Source organism: Oryctolagus cuniculus, chromosome 18, assembly GCF_051225735.1.
Source record: "Oryctolagus cuniculus isolate XC-2025 breed Fujian yellow rabbit chromosome 18, ASM5122573v1, whole genome shotgun sequence".
Lineage (NCBI taxonomy): Eukaryota > Metazoa > Chordata > Mammalia > Lagomorpha > Leporidae > Oryctolagus > Oryctolagus cuniculus.
Genome location: NC_142884.1, coordinates 63,454,276 through 63,476,949, shown reverse-complemented (window position 1 = coordinate 63,476,949; position 22,674 = coordinate 63,454,276). Strand labels below are relative to the sequence as shown.

The 22,674-nt window shown below is 47.0% G+C and overlaps 1 long non-coding RNA gene across 13 annotated transcripts in view; it reads right to left on the bottom strand.

The window, feature by feature from the left end:
• LOC138846800 (uncharacterized) overlaps positions 1-22,674 on the bottom strand; it is a 773,267-nt gene that overhangs the window by 620,940 nt on the left and 129,653 nt on the right. For 12 of the 13 annotated variants that reach the window (XR_016225367.1, XR_016225366.1, XR_016225369.1 and 9 more), the window contains one exon: positions 21,496-21,616. This is a non-coding gene — a long non-coding RNA (uncharacterized LOC138846800). Of the gene's footprint in view, positions 1-6,769; positions 6,789-21,495; positions 21,617-22,674 lie in introns of those variants that run through there. The other variant, XR_016225372.1, reaches the window with a different exon arrangement.

Genomic DNA, 22,674 nt, shown 5'->3' with positions numbered 1-22,674 from the left:
GCGACAAAATTATTCAAATTCTTCTTTCAGCAGTAGCTAACCGAAAACACTAGAAATGAGTAATGAGTAAATGCTACTCATTGAAACATTGGGAATTTCTCATAGAGTGTCACACCCCAGCATTTCTCTCTAGAAGTGTTAGACTAGGCAAAGTAGACACGTACTGATTCATTTCTATTGCAGGTGCTGTTGCTTCTGTATCTTCCCTGACCATTAACGGAACTTGTTTCCAACTTTGGGAGCCAAATATCCATCAGTTAACACTCACTCTTTTTTTTTATTTTTTTAATTTATTTTTTTGACAGGCAGAGTGGACAGTGAGAGAGAGACACAGAGAGAAAGGTTTTCCTTTGCCGTTGGTTCACCCTCCAATGGCTGCTGCAGCTGGCGCACCGTGCCGATCCGATGGCAGGAGCCAGGTACTTATCCTGGTCTCCCATGAGGGTGCAGGGCCCAAGCACTTGGGCCATCCTCCACGGCACTCCCTGGCCACAGCAGAGAGCTGGCCTGGAAGAGGGGCAACCGCAACAGAATCCGGCGCCCCGATCGGGACTAGAACCCGGTGTGCCGGCGCCGCAAGGCGGAGGATTAGCCTAGTGAGCCGCGGCCCCGGCCAACACTCACTCTTATTCACGAATGAGGGATATCCAAACATCATGGAAAAGGTATTTTATGAAAAATTAGGCGTGGATTTCCATTTCATACATCATTTTTTTGCACCAAAACAATTACTTTCTTTTTTTAATTTAAGTGGCAGACAGAGACAGACACACAGAACAAGTGCTCTCATCTACAAATGCATTCCTCCAAATGCCTCCAACAGGCTCAGGTGGATCAGACCAAAGTTTCGAGCCCCAGACTCATCCACACAGGTGTCAGGGACCCATGTACTGGAGACTTTACAAGCTCCCTCCCATGTGTAATTATCAGGAAATGAGAGTTCAAGTCAGGACTCCACCCCAGGTACTCTGATATAGGACACGGGCTTCTTCACTACACAGTGTCTTTACTACTGGGCCAACACCTGCTCCCAAACTTTCATTTTCCATGATGCTTTATAGCACCATCATATACATTAACATGCAAGGAAACAGAACATATTTCAAGGTTTTAAAAATCAGGTGGCAATTCTGAAAACCTTATTTTTCTACCAAATCAACTTTGTTACTATTTTCAGTTTAAGGATGAGCCTTGGAGAAACCATATTCTGCTGTGGTGAAATCACCAAAGCTCTCTTAACAAGCTCTTTAACAAATCGCTTAAAGGAACTCCTGGAGCAGTAGGGTGGGGCCACGTGGGCAGCACAGACCAGCTGCTGTTTTGCATGCCCAGCTAAACTAGTTTTTCAGCACCATTAAAGCCCTCAGTACAGCATGTGCACATATTAAATGCCTAGACCTTTCCAAATGTTTGAACAAGAGATTAAGCCTTGTATTTCACACTCTCACCACTCTGAAATATTCATGTGGCGATAGGGTGGGTACGTGACGTACAAGAGTTCTCATCAGGAAGTACTCGATGACACCATGAAAACTCTGCTACCCAGGAAGCTGTTCTCCCAGGATTTGCAGGCCCAGCTGACAGAAGCATCCCCAGTGTAGAAACATGGGTGAGAAGCAAATTTCTAGCCAGTAACAAATCTGAATTGCACATGAACATGTTGCTGTTCAATCTCCAAAAGCACTCAATTTCAGTTTGACCTTTGATTTTTACCTGATCAGAAACCCTACTGAGCTCAACCTTGGTCACAGGTTGACTAGAATCAAAGTACAAAAGGCAGAGGAGGAGTTGTGGCACAGTGGATTAAGCCACTGCTTGCAATGCCAGCGTAACACACCAGAGTGTGGAGTGGCCTGCTTCCAATCCAGTTCCCTGTTAGTATGCCTGGGAAAGCAATGAAAGATGGTCCAAGTACCCATGCCGCTGCCACCCCCATGGAAAACCTGGATGGAGTTCCTGGCTCTGGTGTGGCTCAGCCCTGGCCATTGCAGACATTTCAGAAGTGAACCAGCAGATCGAAGACCTATCCCTCTGTCTCTCCATCTCTCCGTCTCTCCATCTCTCCGTCTCTCCATCTCCATCTCTCTCTCTCTCTCTCTCTCTCCTTCCCAAATAATGTTTAAAAAAATACAACAGGAGGGGCTGTCACTGTGGTGTAGTAAGTCAAGCCTCCTCCTGCAGAGCTGGCATCCCATATGGGCCCCAGATCAAGTCCTGACTGCTCCACTTCCAATCCAGCTCCAGTTGGTGGCCTGGGAAAGCAGTAGAAGATGGCCCAAGTAATTGGGCCCCTGCACCCATGTGGGAGACCCAGAGGAAGCTCCTGGCTTCGGGTCAGCCCAGATCCAGCCATTGTGGCCATTTGGGAAATGATCCAGAGGATGGAAGATACCCTCTTTCTCTCTGTAACTCTGACTCGCAAATAAATAATTCTAAAAGACAAAATACAAAAGACATGGCTGAATATTACAATTATTTTCATCTGAGTAAATCTTACGCCCATGGTCTGTTGTCATTTAATTCTGATAAGCAGAAGTTACTTTTATTATTTCTTTGTCACGCAATAGCCCTGTGGGGAGAATGCAGTTAACAGTGTTCTTTGTTCACAATGAGCTTTCTTTACACTGTCCTTTGTAAAGCTTGTGTATTTTCAAATATTACATCTCTGCTTTCAATAGACAGATTTTTTTTGAATATTTATTTATAGAGCTACAGAGAGGCAAAGGCAGAGAAAGAGAAGTCTTCTATCCAATGGTTCCTTCCCCAAATGCCCGCAATGGCCAGAGCTGGGCTGATCTGAAGGCAGGAACCAGGTGCTTCTTCTTGGTCTCCCATGCCGCTGCAGAGGCCCAAGGACTTGGGCCATCTTCTACTGCTTTCCCAGGCCATAGCAGGGAGCTGGATCGGAAGTGGAGCAGCCGGGACTCAAACCAACAGCCATACAGGATGCCAAGAGTAGGTGCAGCTTTACCTGCTATTCCACAGTGTCAGCCCTCATACAGATTTTTTGAAAAAAATTTTTTAAGAAATTCATGAGAAATCAAATCAAATGAGTTTAGATTTTTCATTTTTCTCATCCACCAGATTTACTTACTTGCTTATATTCACCACCAGCCTGAGGTCTTCTTTTTCTGAATATATATTGTCATCATATCTTATTTTAATGGCAGAGAGACAGGTGAGATCTTTCATCTGCTAGTTTACTCTACAAATGCTTGCAATAGCGAGGGCCGGGCTAGGAGCCGCAAATTTTATCAAGTCTCCTATGTGGGCGACAGGGACCCGAGTACTTGAGCCATCACCTGCTGCCTCTCAGGGTAAGCGTTCGTGCAAAGCTGGAATCAGCAGTAGAGCCAGGACTCAACCAAGCACTCGGACATGTGATGTGGGCATCCTCAGCAGGGACTTAAGCCACTGGACCCAGTACTCCCCTCGGAGGAATCCTGAATGTTGACTTTGACAAATTTTTTTTACTAGCAGGATCCAAAAACATCTTTTTATTTTTGTTTCTACAGCCCTCAAACAGTCTCTTCTCTATTTTATTCCTCTCTTTTTCATCATTTTCCAATCTGAGAAGAAAAAAAAAAACCTTACTTCTCTAAGAATTCACACAGAAATATGTCCATGACTTAAAAAGCAACTTGGCTGGCGCCGCGGCTCAATAGGCTAATCCTCCGCCTTGCGGCGCCAGCACACAGGGTTCTAGGGTTCTAGTCCCGATCAGGGTGCCGGATTCTGTCCCAGTTGCCCCTCTTCCAGGCCAGCTCTCAGCTGTGGCCCAGGAGTGCAGTGGAGGATGGCCCAAGTCCTTGGACCCTGCACCCGCATGGGAGACCAGGATAAGTACCTGGCTCTTGCCATCAGATCAGCGTGGTGCGCCAGCCGCAGGGCACCGGCCACGGCAGCCATTGGAGGGTGAACCAACAGCAAAGGAAGACCTTTCTCTCTGTCTCTCTCACTGTCCACTTGCCTGTCAAAGAGAGAAGAAAAAAAAAAGCAACTCACTGATGCAATATAAAAACTGTAAATGTCACATCTAATGTCGCAGGTGGGACTGTCCCAGGAGTCTTGACGGGAATCCTCAGTTGTTCTTGGCGGGGAGGGGAGGAGGGGTCTGGGCTTGGCCTCAGTCACCCCACTCCTTCGTGAACTGTGCCGTGAAATAGCTTCTGTTTCAACAGTCAGGGCCGGGGCTCATGGTGGGGACTGAACCATCTTCAAACAGGACGCACCTTCAAACCTGCGCCCACCCAGGAGTCTGCAAGGACATCCAGAAAGTCTCAATGGCTTCTCACGCACAGACACAGAAATTAGGAGGTGAGGAGAAGGCAGTGAGGAGGAAACAAAGAAAGAAAACAAAGGGACCGGGCACCATGCTGAAGGCACGGTGGGGAAGAGGCAACCGGAACTTTCTATGAATGGACCAAGGAGCTTTCCAGAACACACGTGTGTAGTAGTCATTACTGAATTATTTACATCAGCACAGAATTTTCAAAATTAAAAAAAAAAGCTGGCTTAGGGGTCATGTTGCAGGCAGGTTAAGCCACTGCCTGTGATGCCAGCATTTCTTAGCATCCACTTTCAATCCAGCTCCCTAATTAATGTGTCTGGGAAGGCAACTGAAGACGGCCTGAGTACTTGGGCTCCTGCCACCCATGTGGGAGACCCAGATGGAATTTCCAGCTCCTGGCTTTGGTCTGGCCCAACCATGGCTATGGCAGCCATCTGGGGAGAGAACCAGCAGACGGATGATCTGTCTCTCCTCCTGTCACTCTTTCAAATCAGTAAATCTTTTTAAAAGTAAAAAAAAAAAAAAATAATTTCTAAGTGGCTCAAATGTGTCAGGTGAGAGGTTTGGGGAGAAATGAAGCCACTTTAAAAGAAACTTCAAATAAAGAAACTTTAGGCAGGCGCCGTGGCTCACTAGGCTAATCCTCCGCCTTGCGGCGCCAGCACACAGGGTTCTAGTCTCGGTTGGGGCACCGGATTCTGTTCCGGTTGCCCCTCTTCCAGGCCAGCTCTCTGCTGTGGCCAGGGAGTGCAGTGGAGGATGGCCCAAGTACTTGGGCCCTGCACCCGCATGGGAGACCAGGATAAGTACCTGGCTCCTGCCATCGGATCAGCGTGGTGCGCCAGCCGCAGCGCGCTGGCCACGGCGGCCATTGGAGGGTGAACCAATGGCAAAAGGAAGACCTTTCTCTCTGTCTCTCTCTCACTGTCCACTCTGCCTGTAAAAAAAAAAAAAAAAAAAACAAAAAAAAAAAAAAAAACCTTTAAAAGGAGGAGGAGGGGTTGGAGAAAACGTCAATGTGCAAACTCTCTGGAAGCAAGCACTCAGAACCAGGAGGGGCCCAGGGAGGAAGCTGTGTCTCGGTGAGGACCCTGGAGGGGCTGCAGGACGGTCGTGGGGATTCCTCTCAAATCTCAAGGCATGGCCAGCACCGCGGCTCACTTGGCTAATCCGCCGCCTGCAGCGCCAGCACCCCAGGTTCTAGTGGTTGGGGCGCCGGATTCTGTCCTGGTTGCTCCTCTTCCAGTCCAAGCTGCTGTGGCCTGGAAAGGCAGTGGAGGATGGCCCAAGTGCTTGGGCCCTGCACCCGCATGGGAGACCAGGAGGAAGCACCTGGCTCCTGGCTTTGGATCAGCGCAGCATGCCGGCCTCAGTGCATGGACCATAGTGGCCATTTTGGGGGTAAACCAACAGAAAGGAAGACCTTTCTCTCTGTCTCTCTAACTCTGCCTGTCCAAAAAAAAATCTCAAGGCACAAAGCCAGCTGGTGGCTAGACGGCCCCACAGTCCGAGGTTCCACATCTCCTCTTCCAGGCTCCCCGGATCAAAGTCTTCACCTCGCTGCCCCAACAGCAGAGAGTCAGTGTTGAACCGTGCACTGCACGTGCCCCGAGTTCCTTCCTTTCCTGGGATTCTTAGTGTTTCACTTCCCACGTGCCATCAAGGAGGAGGGAGGCAGGCTGATATGTGTTCCCTTTGGTCACAACCATCATTCACGAGGATGTCGCAGGGAGAAGTCCCAGTTATGGAGGCCAGCAAGGCTCTCACCCCCAGGAGAACTCAGGTTGACCAGAAGCCCAGCAGCTCCTATGCGTTAAAGAAGTGAGGGGAACGCAATAGTGCCCTTCCAGACCCAGGGACACCACAGCCCTGGTAGGGGGTGACACAGCCCAGTGTTGTTCCTTAAGCCCTCTCCGGACAGACTAAGTCCCCAGCCTATGCCTGAAAATGAGAAATAAATTTACTGTGTCTTCTGTCCATGTATCCCCTTGTTTTTGCTCATAGTAATACGGAAATAAAGATTCATTGTGTGTGTAAAATTGGTTTTTCAACACATCCCATTGCTATTACAATAAAACTAAGTTTCCAGGGTAAGAAAATAAAAAGAGAATATGTAAAAGCCAACAACCAAAGCAGGGAACAAGCAACAGGGAAAAAAAAAAAAAAAAACAAGTAAGGGACATTGAAAAACATGGGGCAGGCCTTGTGGTACAGCAAGTTCAGCCGCCAAGTGGGACTCGCATAGGCCAACTCCAGTACCAGCTCCTCGGCTTCCCATTCAGGTTCCTGCTGATGTGCACCTGGGAGGCAGTAGGTGATGGCTCAAGTACTTGGGTCCCTGCCACCTGCGTGGGAGGCCCAGATGGAGTTCTTGTCTCCTGGGTTTTGCCTGGGCTTGCTCCAGCTGCTGTGGGAATTCGGAGAATGAACCAGCAAACAGAAGACCTCTCCCTGTCTCCTCCTTTCTCCATCTCTCTCCATCACTCTGTTGCTCCACCTTTCAAATTAACAAAACTGTCAAATTACCAAAACGTTAAACATAAAGTATGCATTTCCTGGCTAGCTATTTTTCCTGTGGAGTGAGCCTCCAATGAATTTGAAATGCACTGTGACTCCCTCTGGATAAAGCTATGCAAGAAAGATAGCGTTGTCTGTGTGGGCCTCTCTCCAGGCAACTTTCTTGGGATCCCCGAATGTCAGACAGGGAGGGTGCGAGTGACAAATGGCTCTAGCAACGGTGTCCCTGAATCCAGCTGAGTCCTGGATGGCCAACAAGGTCTGCTAAAGATGCCGGACAGCAACGTGGTTACAGATTCAGACCTAAAAACGGAACATGGAAGGTTTCTTGGGCCAGGCAGTGAGACAACCTGCTACTAATGCAGTCCAGCTTCCCAGAAGCTAGCAGGACCAAAGAATGTGTGCCAACGGGCAGAGGGCAGCAATGGCCATCTGGCAAAGAGGCAGAAACTTTGCTTCCTAAAAAGCATCTCTGGAGCTCTGTCTACAGCTTTTACTGATTCTGATTTTTTCACTGGTCAATGTCCATATCTACCCATCACCTACCCACCAAGACACTAGAAGGGGGTCCTCACGGACTGCCAAAACCTTATCGGCCGTCTCCACCTGCATTTGATGTACAGCAGGGAGGAAACAGATGAATCAACAGTGGAGCTACAAGACTGTGGCTGCAATATTTGAATCTTACACTCATCCCCATCCATCCGAGGCTGAAGGATCGCAGCAACCACCACACAACCGCACGGTGAATCCCAGCCACGACGGAGAGCCGTGGAGCAGCACCAACACTTGTTGCCGACGGAAAGTAACGGACTGCTGGTCTTCTCCCACAGCAGTCACATCAAGAAGAAAATAAACACCCCTGAACAAACAGGACAATGCCTGGGGTAGAGAAGACATGGCAGGTCACAGGGTCATCTTCTCACGCCCTGCCACCTCTCTGTCGCAGGCCTGCTTGGACTATGGGCTTCATCAAGCTCATCAAGTGTGCATACTATGAAAAAGCTCATGGAGGGGCCGACGCTGTGGGGCAGCGGGTTACAGCCCTGGCTTGAGGCGCCGGCATCCCATATGGGCATCGGTTCAAGACCCGGCTGCTCCACTTCCAATCCAGCTCTCTGCTGTGGCCTGGGAAAGAAGTAGAAGATGGCCCAAGTCCTTGGGCCCCTGCTCCCTCGTAGGAGACCCAGAAGAAGCTCCTGGCTCCTGGCTCCTGGCTTCAGATCAGCACAGCTACAGCCATTGCGGCCATCTGGAGAGTGAACCAGCAGATGGAGGACCTCTCCTCTCTGCCTTTACCTCTCTAACTGCATCTTTCAAATAAATCTTTCAAAAAAAAAAAAAAAAAAGCTACATGGGTCCCAATCTGTTTCCATCATTAGTTTCATTTTCCATGACCTTTTGAAGTTCCCACAAACAACACTGCCATGTGTGAATGGTGCTCTTCCATGTGGGGTTCACAGATTTAGGAGAGACAAGCACCCCCAACATTTTTCTCGAAATCTGTGTGCACTTCCAGCTCTCTGGACTCTCAAAGAATTCAGTGTCTTTTTGGTCAAGTCCGACTCAGTGACTGAGACGCCACTTGGGATGCCCACATCCTACATGGAAGTGCTGTGATTCCGTTTCCTGCTAACGAACACCCTGTGAGGCAGCTGGTGATGGCCCGAATGCCTGGGCTCCTGCTTTCCAGGTAGGAGACCCAGATGATGAAGTTCTAGGCTCCTGGCTTCAGTCTGACCTAACACTGGATTTGAGGGAGATTCAGGAAGTGAACCAGCAGACAGACTACCTGTGTATGAGTGTGTGTGTGTGTGTGTGCCTGTAAGCTTTTCAAAGTAATAGTATTTTTTTTTAATAACCATGTCTGCCACTGGCAAAAGATTACATATTGTATGACTCCATTTATAGGAAAAGTCCTGGACAGAGACAGAAAATAGAATGATGGCTCCCTAGGGATGAGGGTTGGGGGAGGTTAGGAGGCAGTGGGGAGTGACTGTTAACGAGCACAGGATTTCTTTTTTGCTGGGCAATGAAAATGATCTAAAACTGATTGTGATTATGGCTGCGCAACTAGGAATAGACACGAAATCATTGTTCTGCATGTGAATTATGTCCCAGTAAAGCTGTTATTGTAAAAGAAAATATATCTGGAAAACCCTGACCAGCCAGAAATGTACAAGTCAGCCCTTCCCAGAAAAGGAACGACATCCAAGGATACTTCAGATCCTGAAACCACAGGCAAAATGACAAGGGCAGAAAGTAAAGGGGACTTCAACAAGTTCATGGAAAATGAAATTAAAGCTAACTTGATTTTGATGCATACACTTTTGAAATCCATGCAGTTTTTTTTATTATATGCATTTCTAACAACATTTTTTAAAATTTGTGTATTTGAGGAGCAGACAGATAGGGGGCTTCTATCCACTGGTTCACTCCCCAGACGCCCATGATGGCTGGGGCTGGGCCAGGCTACAGGCAAGAGAAATCCAATTCCTGGAGCTGTTAGCACTGCCTCCCATGGTCTGCATTAACAGGATGCTGGTGTCAGGAGCCAGTGGCAGATACTGACGTAGGCACAGCCACTAGGCCAAATGCCTACCCCTCCAAAAACTTTCTGAAGACCCCTCATTTAAAGGCTCCTTTGTCCATCAACTCAAAACTCACAAAGCAGACTTATTTGCATCTGGAATGATGTTGATTTAAATTTTGTTCCTATAGCAATTGGAGCCAGTACTCCCTCAATTAAAAGTTCCATGACTCAAGTGCCTACAAGTTAGTGGAGACACCTGAAAATGAATCATTCAGTCAATTCTGCATGTCCTAGTATAGCCATTCAACCAGCCAACTGCCAGCAAATTCTCCCGTTCCTGTGCTGCTGCTCATCAAATTCCCCATCGGTTAAAGCCAATGAGTTTTCAACACCCCAAGACAGAAAGGAGGTTGTAATATTTACACAGAGGTAATTCTTAAAATGAGTGTGTTTAGCAACACTCCCTGGTATGCAATGCTGCCCTTCCTTGTGCAGAAGCAGTCTGACATTCTAGCCCCAAATGTCACTGTCATGGCCGCTTTGGTATTTGTCATAGGTTGTGCAATATCCTCTATACCGTATGTTTTACCACAGGGGAAAAAATTTATTTGGAGTTTACTCTCTGGAATACATTTAAATACCAGTAAATTAATGATGATTTTAAAAAATAAATATTTACTATAAGCATTTCTTTTAACTAAGCATTACTGACAGAAGAGCTAAAATCCAGGGATACAATTCCCTAGAAGGAGCTGTGAAGAGAGGAATGCAAACATAAACATCCAAGACTCACACTGGAGTCCAGGGAAGAAAGACTGGGAGGGACACAAGCAGGACTCTGCAAAGCTGCCAGTCTGCCTGGAAGTGGAATGAATTTTACCACTTTGTTTAGGGAACAGAGGTGGGACGATAGGCAGACCTCTCACAGCCACTGTCTTCTTCACCCTTCACTGCAGGGCCCAACCGGTATGATTACCATTCACCCATCTGTCCAAGCACAAAAGCCTTCAACTCCCAACACTCAAGTTCTGCAGACTGTTTTATCTGCGTTATCAATTAAACAGGTTTTTTTTTCCCCAGTGTAGTTTTCAGACTGAGAGAAATCTGACTTTTGCTAATGGGGACAGAAGAAAGCAAAGAAGCACAGGATGAGAGAATACCAATCGGGACGTCATCAGCCGGAGGTGAAACGTCATCGGGATAGCCCTCCGCCCAGCAGACACCCAGGTAGCCCCACAACCAGAGGGAGCCGAGGTCAGCCAAGCTCACATCCAAAGGCAGCGTCTTTGTTAAAATCCACACACAGGGGTGCACGGCGACCTCATCTATGCAGACATCTTGCTGGTTGGATAAGGCTACCTGCCACTTAGTTTATTCTGAAATGAGGGTCTTCACAAAGTTTATGGAAAGATGCTTATCATACAACAACTATGTACAGATTTTTCATTTTTCACACCAACATAAAGTTGCCTTTGAATTCCATTTTTCCATCAACTTTCTATAGTGCTCTGCTCTTTCTTTTTAAAAGCAGATAAAAGAAAGGGGAGAAATGCACCGAGGTTTTACTGTCCCAGCGAGGGGATGACAGCAACAATTTACAATTTTCTTCCATCTCATTCTCTCCGCTGCCCTCCGCCTGCCTCGCGCTGCATCTGCCGCTCACCTCACCACCCACCCTCCATTTCCTGATAACTTCTCCCCACGTGAGATCATGCCTACAAGATGGTGGTGTGCAGGGGACTTTCGGGGAAAAGGAAAAGACAGCATGGTTAGGAATAGGACAGGAGAAAGGGAACAACTGAGAGAGAGAATGTCAGTGCCTAGGTCTGGCATTTGCCTATTTAAATGCAATCCCGCAGCCCTGTCTGGGCTGAGCAGAGCTGAGCATGGGCTGCGCTATGAATTTCTGATCAGACAACTGATAGGTTATGCAATGGGACGTAATCCCATTGAGAAAGCCTTTCCCTCCAAGCCCAGCCTTGAGAGACCGCTCCTTGCTTTGCCCTTTATATGTATGTATGGAGCTGTGAGAACATATATAAATTCCCCCTTTCTTTAACGAAGTCAAAATAATCATTTTACGATGATAAATGCAGGTTAATAATATAGTTGCCCGCATCTGCAACCAGGGTGAATCTTTGCAAATTGCACACACTCACCGAATCCACTGCCCGCTTTTCTTTTTAAACCTAATTAGAATTCTCTCCTTTGCCCATCTCCTTTTTATATCTATATTGATGATGTAAGAAGAAAATGAGCAGATTGAAAACAAACAACACTGGCATTTAGGGTGCATTCTGTGCTTTGCTTTCCTGGCAGTATTTTTTATTTGCCGCCCCCCCCCCCCCACCAAGTATAGCATGCACAGGCAATAGATAATGCAGCATTTGAAAAAGAAACACAGTCTTAAGGGGTTTTCTTTTTTTAATTTCCACACATGTGAAACAATATTTTAAATTGCTTTGTGTAGTAATTATAAGCAGTTAATTACTCTGGCTGTAGTTAAGTTTTACACTAACCTAGAGGTTTGCAGGTTAATTGAAACTTACATAACAGAGACAGGATACTATGTATCCAGCCAAGTCAGGAAGTGGCAACAGCTTATGGCCACTGTTTGGAGAAAATTGAGAAATCCTAAATATGGGATCTGAGGATGCGCCTTCCTGCACAAGGTGCAGGCATCTGGCACAGCAGAGCCTGGGTAAAAATCCCGGCTGCACTTCTCATTCCAGCTTCCTGTTAATGTGCATCCTGGGAGGCAGCCAGTGATGGCTCAAGCACTTGGGTCCCTGCCACCCATGTGGGAGAGGCAGATGCCAGTAGCCTAGTTCCAGCTGTTGCAGGCGTCTTTGGAACAAAGCAGCTGATCAGAGATCTCTGTGTATCACTCTCTGCCCTTCAACATAAAAAGAACACCCCCCCCAAAAAAAAAAAAAAAAAAAGACCAGAATCAATTTACAGACAGAAGAAAAAGTTCTAGAAGCATAACAGAACAACAGAAAAGAGAGAGGGGTTTATCAATCAGAGAAGGGCAAGTTTAGAATGCAGGAAGAGCCCACATATTCCAGGAAGAGCAGCTGGCTCTCACCCCTGTCCTGAGTGACATCACAGGGGAAAAGCATCTTGCGCTTTTGTTTGACTCCCTTGGCCAGAGGCACCCCAGCCCCTGATGGAAATTTACCGCTGAGGCAGTGAGGGCATGAGGATTGCCGACCTACATTTTTACACAAAGTTCATCTGAAATCATGGGCTCACTACGGGTGGAATACAGCACCCTAACTAAGCCTCATGTATTCTAAGCCCATTTTGGATTTTTGGGGGGAGGGGAATATTTAAAACATTTCTAGTAAGGCATTGCGGCAAATCTAGAATGAACTTATTTAACTTTTATAATAATTAGCATCAACGTATGATACATACAAAAAGAAAAACTACCTCTTTTTGGAAGAAGCAGCTTTTTAAAAATTGACTTATTTTATTTGTGTGAGGAGATGAGACACAGAGTTCCCATCTGCTGGCCACTCCCCAAACGCCCACAAAGGCCAAGATAGGCCATGCTGAAACCAAGTCAGGAGGTGGAAACTGTGGGGAGCAATCCGGACTAGACTAAGTTACTCGAATTAAGACTTATTCTATGCATCTGCTCTCCCACAACATGGCGTTGGGAGAGAAGTAAACAGCTTCCGCACAGCTGCCTCCAGTTCAACTAATAAACTGTAGGACTTGCTCCTGATTGGAGAGCAGCGTACTCGGCGTGTGGGCAGCCGAGTTGGGATTGGCGGAGGAGGACCATAAAGGAGGAGAGAGACGGCATGCACCAGGGAACATCTATGGGGAACATCTAAGGGAACCCGTGCAGCCCCCGAGAGAGCCGGCCGGCGGTGTGCCGCTCCCCTGCGGAAGTGGGGAATGTGGCCAGGGGGAACTGCCCTTCCACGGAGGTGGAAGGGATAGTAGCCAACCCGGGAAGAACCAGCAGCAAACCCGGGGAGGGCCGAGCAGACGAAAGAACAGCGCAGGGTCCTGTGTTGCTCCTCCACGAAGAGGGGGAGCGACATAATGGTGCCGTGACTCGGATAGGAAACCTAGGAGGGAAGAAATGACTCGGATAGGAAACCTAGCTCGGATAGGAAACCTAAGACGGATAGCAAACTTAGGAGGGAAGAAACGGGAAGAACTGGGAAAAATACCGGAGAGAGAGACTAGCAAACAGCCTAGGGAAAAGCCGGACGAAAAGGGTGCCGGAAGAAGCTATTGAAAGCCTAGGCATAGACTCAGATACGGACTACGGGGGGAAGCTGGGAGAAATCTCTAAGGTCGAAAGCGAAAGTGAAAGCTAGAACAAACAGACTCGGATGCGGACTGTGGGGAGAGGCCAGGAGAAATGAGGGAGGAGTATTGTTGGAGGAAAGCTTGGGGAAACATACCGGGTAGAGAAAAGTATTAGGGAAATTGAAGCCGCGGGGGGCAGGCCGAGGCGGACACGAAAGCCACTTTGGGATTCTCAAGTTAGCCCGGGAATAGGGGGCGAAAAGTTGAAACCAGAAGCTGAAACGTGAGCCAGATTGGGATCCGTCTGATTAGCCCGGGGAGCAAAGGACGGGAAGCCAAACCGTGGGGCGGAGACGTACGCTGGGTTGAATTCGCCAGGCTAGCCCGGGGAACTCAGATTGAATGCTAGTGGTGGACACGTAAGCTACGCTGTGTTACTCGCGGAAGCCGCCGCGTGCAGAGAGAGCACGGGGCGTGAATAGATAGGGAACGGGGCTGGCGTAGGCCGTGGTTCAGACGCGAAAGGGTTAAGCGTGGAGACCGCGGAGCGCGCGAAGCCGAGCCGCGCAAAGCCGGGAAGCTGCGCAGATGAGAGAGGCGCGCGGGCTGAAGCGGCGCAGAGCCGGGAACCCGCCGGCGGGGCGAGGTGCCGGAAAGCCGCAGGGATAAGAGAAACAGAAGTTTAGAAGTAAAGTGAGAAAAATAGGAATGCTGGAAGATAGAAGTAAAATGGGAGAAATAGGAATGCCCGGAGATAGAGAAATAGAGAAATAGAAAGGCCTCCCTACAATACTGCAATTAGAAGGCTTGGATTCGGTCTGCCCGATTAGTGAGGCGATGAGCACCTGGGCGGCTGCAGCTTATGCGCCGCAGGTCACCGAAGACAGGCACGAATTAACATCAGAAAGGCTTCCCCACAATGCAACAATTAGGAGGCTTGGATTCGGTCTGCCTGATTTAAGGCGGTAAGCGCCAGCAAGCAGCTCGACCAGAGTATGAGCTGCAGGTCACCGAAGATAGGCACGAACCAACACTAATAAGTCTCCCCCACAATAAGGCAATGAGAAGGCTTGGATTCGGTTTGCCTGATAGGTCTTGTAAGTCCCCTGCAGGCAGAGCAGAGCATGCGCTGCAGGGCACCGAATACAGGCACGCATCAGCGCCTAAAAACCTCCTCACAACATGGTGAAGAGAGGACCCGGATTCGGTTTTCCTGATTGATAGGACTTGTAAGAGCCTGTGGCAACTCTAGCAAGTAGAGCAGAGTGTGTGCCGCGGGACACCGAAGACAGGCGCGTATCAACGCCAAAAATAAAAAGAAAGGGGGATCTGTGGGGAGCAATCCGGACTAGACTAAGTTACTCGAATTAAGACTTATTCTATGCATCTGCTCTCCCACAACATGGCGTTGGGAGAGAAGTAAACAGCTTCCGCACAGCTGCCTCCAGTTCAACTAATAAACTGTAGGACTTGCTCCTGATTGGAGAGCAGCGTACTCGGCGTGTGAGCAGCCGAGTTGGGATTGGCGGAGGAGGACCATAAAGGAGGAGAGAGACGGCATGCACCAGGGAACATCTATGGGGAACATCTAAGGGAACCCGTGCAGCCCCCGAGAGAGCCGGCCGGCGGTGTGCCGCTCCCCTGCGGAAGTGGGGAATGTGGCCAGGGGGAACTGCCCTTCCACGGAGGTGGAAGGGATAGTAGCCAACCCGGGAAGAACCAGCAGCAAACCCGGGGAGGGCCGAGCAGACGAAAGAACAGCGCAGGGTCCTGTGTTGCTCCTCCACGAAGAGGGGGAGCGACAGAAACTCAAGTCAGGTCTTTTTCAAAGGCGGTATAAGCCCAGCTCCTTGACTCTTCATCTGCTGCCTCCCAGGTGTGCAGCAGCAGGAAGCTGGAATTGAAAACAGAGACAGGATCGAACACCAGCTCTCCAGTGTGGGACATGAGTGTCTCAGTCAGTATCAGAACCACTACACCAAACGCCTGCCCCTGAAAACAACAGTTTTAAAGAGAAGATAGCAACACTTTGTGGCTTCCATGCACACGTTCTCGTCTCTGCCATTTCCATATTAGGTATGAACAGATAAGCCAAAACGCCTAAAATTCACTCATACACTTTAGCTGTGAAATATATCAGGCATACAGAACGGGACCAGACAGACACCACTGGAAAGAACATTGTCAACCAAACGCCCCTGTTACCTCTAAGCAGACCAAGAAACAGAATTTTACCGTTGTCGGACAAACCACACTGCCCCATCCCATGCTTGCCCATCAAAGCCCATGCCCACAACACGGGATGTGGGTGCCCCGAGCAGCGCCTTCACTGCTATGCCCAGTGCTCGCCCTATTCCTTACTGATCCATTTCCACTGGTGGTGGACGTTTGGATTCTTTCTGCTCTGAGGCAATTATCAACAATCCTCCTGTGAACATTCTTGTCCACATCTCAAGGATGAGGCTTTTTTCAGAGAACCTACAGCCACGTGTAGGAATGTGGTATCTAAGTGCATGAGGGAGTGACCGGGGAGACCCAGCTCTTGCCCAGTGCTTGTCCCATGGTCACTGCCATCAGCAGTGCTCCTAGTGTGCTTTGTCTTGGCCAACTTTCGAACCACCCTGGATTTCCATGAACCCATGACTGCATAAAGACAAATGTGGTATGTATACACGATGGAGCATCAGCCACACCAAAGAACGAAATCTTGAGTTTTGCAACAAAATGAATGCAACTTGAGGTTATGCTTAGTGAAATACTCCAGACCCACAAGGACAAATCTCACGTTTTCTCTGATTTGTGGTAGATAATATACACAAACAGTACAAAAAGCTTACCGTTTATGAGTGAAATTGACATTTTGGGGGTTGGTTATTGTTTATAGCCCCCGTCTATATTCCACCTCAACAGTGGTCTTCTCCTTTTCACTTCTGAACTCTTTATTTAGTGAAGCATTGCACCTTTGACTATAAATTTAAAATGCTATCTCAAAAATTAAGGAAGGGAGGAAGAAAGGGAAAGCAAGGATGGACGGACAGACAGATGGACACACAGCCAGGCTGTGAAATGTCGGGTGTGAAAAAACTTCTCCTTCTGGTCTTAACCTGCAGTAACCTTGATCACCAGTGTGGCTAAGTATTTTGGCGTATGTGGACTGATCAGTTGGCTTCCTCCTTGGTGAAGATCCAAATCTCATCCTTTTTTGTGTGTTTTTCTCCTTCGTTTGCCAGAATTCTTCCTATGTTCTGGACACCACTCTTAGGTCAGTTACATTTGCTCACTCTCTCCCCTGTGAGATGTTTTTTTCTCTCATTTTTTTTTTGATAAGTTTGTTATTTTAATATAGTCCTGTTTATTTATATTTTATGGTAAGTATTTTTAACAAATTTTGCCTCCTCCTGTGGACACAAAGATATTTTCCTAAATTAGTTCTAAAAGCTTTATTGACAGGGTGAACATTTGGTGCAGTGGCTGGGCCATCACTTGGGAGACCTGCGTTCCATATCAGAGCGCCTGGTGCAAGTACCAGCTCTACTTCAGATCCAACTTCCTGTTGATGCACAACCTGGGAGGCAAAAGTTGACGGCCCAAGTACTTGTGTGTCTGGCCCCACAAGGAAGGGCTGGGTTCAATTCGGAGCTTTTGGCTCTGGCCTATCCCAGTCCCAAATGCTGTGGGCATTTGGGGAATGAACCAACAGATGAGAGATCTCTTTGTGTGGATGTATCTCTCTCTGTCTTTCAAGTGAAGTGAAAGTAAAGTTTAAAATAAAAGCTTTACTGCCTATGACATCTTCAGGCTTTTATTCTTCTGGAAATTTGTTATTTGTACACTGGAGATCCAGATCCAATTTCATTTCTTGCTTCATAGAGGTAGCTAATTTTCCCAGTGTTGTTTACTGAAGAGTTTATGTCCCCGCTAATCCGAACATCCAGTGTATGCACACAGGTTGTTTTCCCTCTCCACTTTCTGGGTAGTTCCACACCTGTACCGTTTCTAGACTGTCCCGGTGGAGTCTGATCATCTTCACATCTCATGAAGAAGTCCCAAGCGTATCTTTCTTTAAAAAGGTCTTTGCAGTGACAAGTGTCGTGGCACAGCCGCTTAACCCACTGCATTAGACATGGGCATCCCATGTCAGAGGGCCAGCTTGAGTCCTGGTGGGTCCACTTCCAACCACGCTCTCTGCTAATAAATCTGAGCAAAAGTAGACAATGGCTCAAGTACTTGATTCCCTGACATCCACATGGGAGACCCAGATGGAGCTCTTGGCTTCTGGCTGTTGTGGACATTTGGGGAGTGAACCTACAGATGGAAGATCTCAATCTCTCTTCTCTCTCTTCCTCTCTCTCTCTCTCTCTCCCTCCCACTCTCTCTCCCTCCTTCCCCCTTTCTTCTTCCCCCCTCCCTCCCTCCCTCATCATTCTACCTAATAAATAAATAATCTTTTTTTAAAATAAGAAGCTTTTGGCAATACTTTATCCTTTGCATTGGTACAAATGTCTCTTTTTTTTTAAGTTGAGATTTTGAGCCTGCACTGAAGTTTCAGATCAACTTTGGGAGAATTACCATAATTTATTAACATACTATTGTTCTCCATTTATTTAGATTCTCTTCAATGTTGCTTAATATAGCTTTTTAAAAATTTTATCTCTTCAATGAAGCTTTATGGATTTTGATTATAGACACTATAAAACTTTAGTTTGACTTCCTCCTACTATTTTCATATTTTTGCTACTGTTAGAAATGGCATCTACTTTTGATCTGTTTTCTATTTATTGCTAGTATTAGCTATGCAGGTCATTATTTCCAACTGAATGTTCCCAGCAACCATGCTAAGTTTTTATTAATTTGGAAAATTTATCAATTGGATTCTTTTGAATTTTACTTTTTCAAAAGATACATTTATTTATTTGAAGGGGGTCAGAGAGAGAAAGAGAGAGAGAGAATCATTCTTCCATCTTGGCTCACTCTCCCAATGGCTACAGTGGCCAGAACTAGTCCAGGCCAAAGTCAGGATCCCAGAGCTTCATCCAGATTTCCCACTTGGGTGCAGGGGCCCAGGTGCTCGGGCCATCTTCCGCTGCTTTCCCAGGTGCAGGAGCAGGGCACTGTACTGGAAGCAGCAGAGCAGCCAGGAATTCAAAACAGTGCTCCAATGTGAGAAGCCAGCATTGCAGGCCACACAGAGCTGGCCCCAGTTGTTTTTAATTTTCCATACTCACAAATTTTATCATCTAGCCTCTCCAACTGGGAGACGGGAACTTGCTGTTCAAGCTTCTGACTTGACGACACATTGCTGCAGCAGATCTCACCAACTAGTATTTCGTCTCCAGTTTCCGTCTTGTTAGTGTATGTCTTCTCTGATCATCTGGCTAGAAATGGCAGCCTTTTCCTCGGGTCCTTCTTTGTACAGACCGGCATTTCCAGGTTGCCCAGGGTGGGATGTATGAGGGAATTTCAAAAGTTCATGGAAGGGGCCCGCGCTGTGGGGAAGTAGGTTAATGCTCTACCTGCGGCACCAGCATCCCAGATGGGCACCAGTTCTACTCCCGGCTGCTCCTCTTCAGATCCAGCTCTCTGCTGTGGTCTGGGAAAGCAGTAGAAAATGGCCCAAGAGCTTGGGCCCCTGCACCCACATGGGAGACCCGGAAGAAGCTCCTGGCTTCAAATCAGTCAGTTCCAGCCATTGTGGCTTATTGGGGAGTGAACCAGTGGATGAAAGACCTCTCTCACTGTCTGTAACTCTACCTCTCAAATACATAAAAGCCTTAAAAAAAAACTTATTTAAAAAAACAATCCATGGAAAATAGAACTAGCAGGTATATTTATTTTGCTGCAACATTTTTTGAGATCCATGCATAGTTTCTCCAGTTTTCTATGAACTTTTCAAAGACCCCTCATATGAAACAAAAAAGCATCCAACTCTTCGCCATACCCTTCCTTTGATCCTAGGGTCCCCACCCTGCCTACATCCATGCTTTCCATTTTCTCGTGTTTGTTTTTTATTTAATGCCCAGGGTTTTTAAGCTGTACTTAGTAGCAGGAAGAGACCAAAATATGCCTATTTCATCTTTTTAGAAGTGGAAGTTCACAGGGTGAACTGTCTGGTTAATATGAAAGGTATTTCAAAAATGTGAAGATGTAGACAAACAAAAAAACCTCAGGCCAGTAAGATGGGCTTTCTGAATATTAAGCTTATTTCGGTTTTTATCTTGATGAAAATAATAAGGAGTTATGTGCATCTCATGTCACAAGTTGCAATCAACTGATAGGAGGGATCGTTTTCCCTTTTTAAACATTTTATTGAAATACAATCTGCATGCCAAGAAATATGCACATCAGTGTCCAGGTGAGGCTTTTATCCTGTGAACACACTCACAAGCAACACCCACATTCAGAACAGGACACGACTGGCACCCCAGGAGTCCTAGGAGGACCAGTAACTAGGTATTTCCTACTTCCTGTTTCCCTTGATCCTAATCCCAAAAACGTCTTGTGTTTATTTAGTACTCTTCCTTTCTCAGATTCCACAACCATTTTACCTCTCTGCCCTATTTGAGCTCACGGAGACGGGAAGGAGACGGGACTGGTCACTGCCAGTTCACAGTAGAGACCCGGTGAGGCTGCAGCGGTGACTCGAGTTGCATGAGCAGAAACAAATGCAAACAAACTCAAACCCCGGGTGTTTGGATATCAAAGCCGCAACTCTTTCCAACCTACCTTACCCAAATCACTCTTGCCTGTTAGAGTGGCCCACGGTCCCCACACCACCCATTTCACAGGTTTGACCATGATGTCTTAGAACTTTCTAAGAAGTTCATCATCACTCAGGGAGAGAATGTGGCATCTTTCTCCTTCAGTTCCACATTTTTGTTAATCCGGTAAAATGCCCCATGATAGTTATTGGTTGTCCAGACTATTCTAGATAATCCAAAATAACGGTCTTCACAATGTTTTCCGCAGAGCCTCAAGCTGCTGCGGCATCTGTCACAAGCACGGAATCACAGACTTGGGACCTCTCTCCCCTGCTCAGCCGCCAAACCTTGGCTTAGACCTCTGCACACACCAGGCGTTCTTATAGGAGGTGACTTTATAAACTACAGTTGTGACAACACAGAGCCTTTGGGACCTCGCTGAGGGCAGAACTCCTCACTTGGGGACGGTCCATCAGAGTGTGTGCCTGACCAGCATGATGAAGACAGCGGTCACTAGGAACGGCTGGGCCAGTCCACTCAGGGCTCTGCTGCTTTTCCCTCACTAGAGAGCCCCAGAAGTATTTATCCCATACAAAAACAGTGAGTGCGCACAAACTCTGCAAGGGTATCTACAGCAGGATACAAACGTGTCCGTGCTAGAATTCATCCTGCCAGGAAACATGAAAGCTCACTGGAAGACCAGCTGATTCAAGACACAGTAACATAAGGTAGAAAAGGCCCTCTGATAGGAAATATGTCAATAAGAGGCTATCAGTTATCATACCACAATGGGAAAGCAATCTTAAAGGTAATAACTATCATTGAAAATCTACCCTGTATCAACTGTTCTACATCCATTGACTCAAATCTTCATGAACACTTTAGAAGCACAAGTCCCCATAACCCACTTTACAGGGGCAAAGACTGAGGTTTAGAAGGGTTAAGTAACCTGTTCAGGTCATAAACCTAACATGCAATAAAACCACAATTTAAATACAGTGCATTAGATGCCAAATTTTACGGCACCTTAAGACCTTTGCAAAGAGTGAAAAAAGGACATTTTAAGGATATTAGGATATTTAATGGAACCCAAACTTTATTTTAAAAAAAGGTTCATAAAGAAACTGGAATGAAGAAGAGGAATGGCATCAGGAACCCTGGTGTCCCTTCTTCCCCTCACTCACCCTGGTGTCTTGCAATTCTTCTCTCTTCTCAGCATCATCATCTTCTCTTATCTATAGTTCCCACAGTGGGCACAGTCAGCCAAGCCACGGCGACTGAACTTCCATGGTTCAGGTTCACCAGCTGCAGGAGAAAATGCCTGTCTTTATTTTGCTTCCAATTCCTAATTTTCACAGACAAAAATATGCTTAGGTTGGGACTGGTGTTGTGGTATGGCGAGTAAAGCCACTGCCTGCAACACCGGCATCCCACATGGGCCCTGGTTCATGTCCCAGCTGCTCCACTTCCAATCCAATGCCCTGCTAATGGCCTTGGAAAAGCAGTGGGAGATGGCCCAAGCTTGGGCTCCTACTACCCACGTGGAGAGCCAGGTGAAGCACCTGCCTCCTGGCTTTAGCCTGGCCCAGCCTTGGTCATTGCAGCTATCCGGGGACTGAACCAGGAGATGGAAGCTCTCTCTCCCTCTCTCGAATTCTGATGTTCAAATAAATGAACATTTTAAAAAATCAATCTGCTTTAAAATAAAGTGTGTTTAAGCCAATGCTCATCTTCACCCAGCCCACAGGTGTGGGCAAGGGTGCCGGCAGGCTCATGGAGAGAGGGAGGAACATTCTAGAATGGTGGTGGTCGATAGCTAAGCATGTAACACCTATGTCCTATGGACCACCTTTCAGTCTCACAGAATTCCAGAACTGATAAGGTCCGTACAGCCTAAGAATAACCTGAACCCCACTGCTACTCCTCATGCAAAGACCCCAACTCTGTGAACATGTAAGGTCTACTACATTCATTTTGTCCCAGGTTGGAATTAGAGAAAGACTATGCATACATCAATTACAAAGGAAGCTGAGAAACGAAAATGACTGATTTCGCTTTGTTATATTCAGAGATGTACACACACACACACACACACACGAGTGAGGAATTCACAAATAAAAAACTCAGAATTGTATTAACCCTCCCAGTCTTTTCTTTCATTAACTGGCACAGTCTAGGAATTACACGTCACATGGCTATGACACATTTTAACTACTCAATTTTCAGATCAAGTTTAACTTTTTCAAAGTTCTTTCCAACTTCTCTGGTCAGAATTAACTGGTGTTGACTTGCTTACAGACACATACGCACTGCAGCCAACATTATTCTTACTGGACAGTGAAAGCATTCACATTGAAGATCAG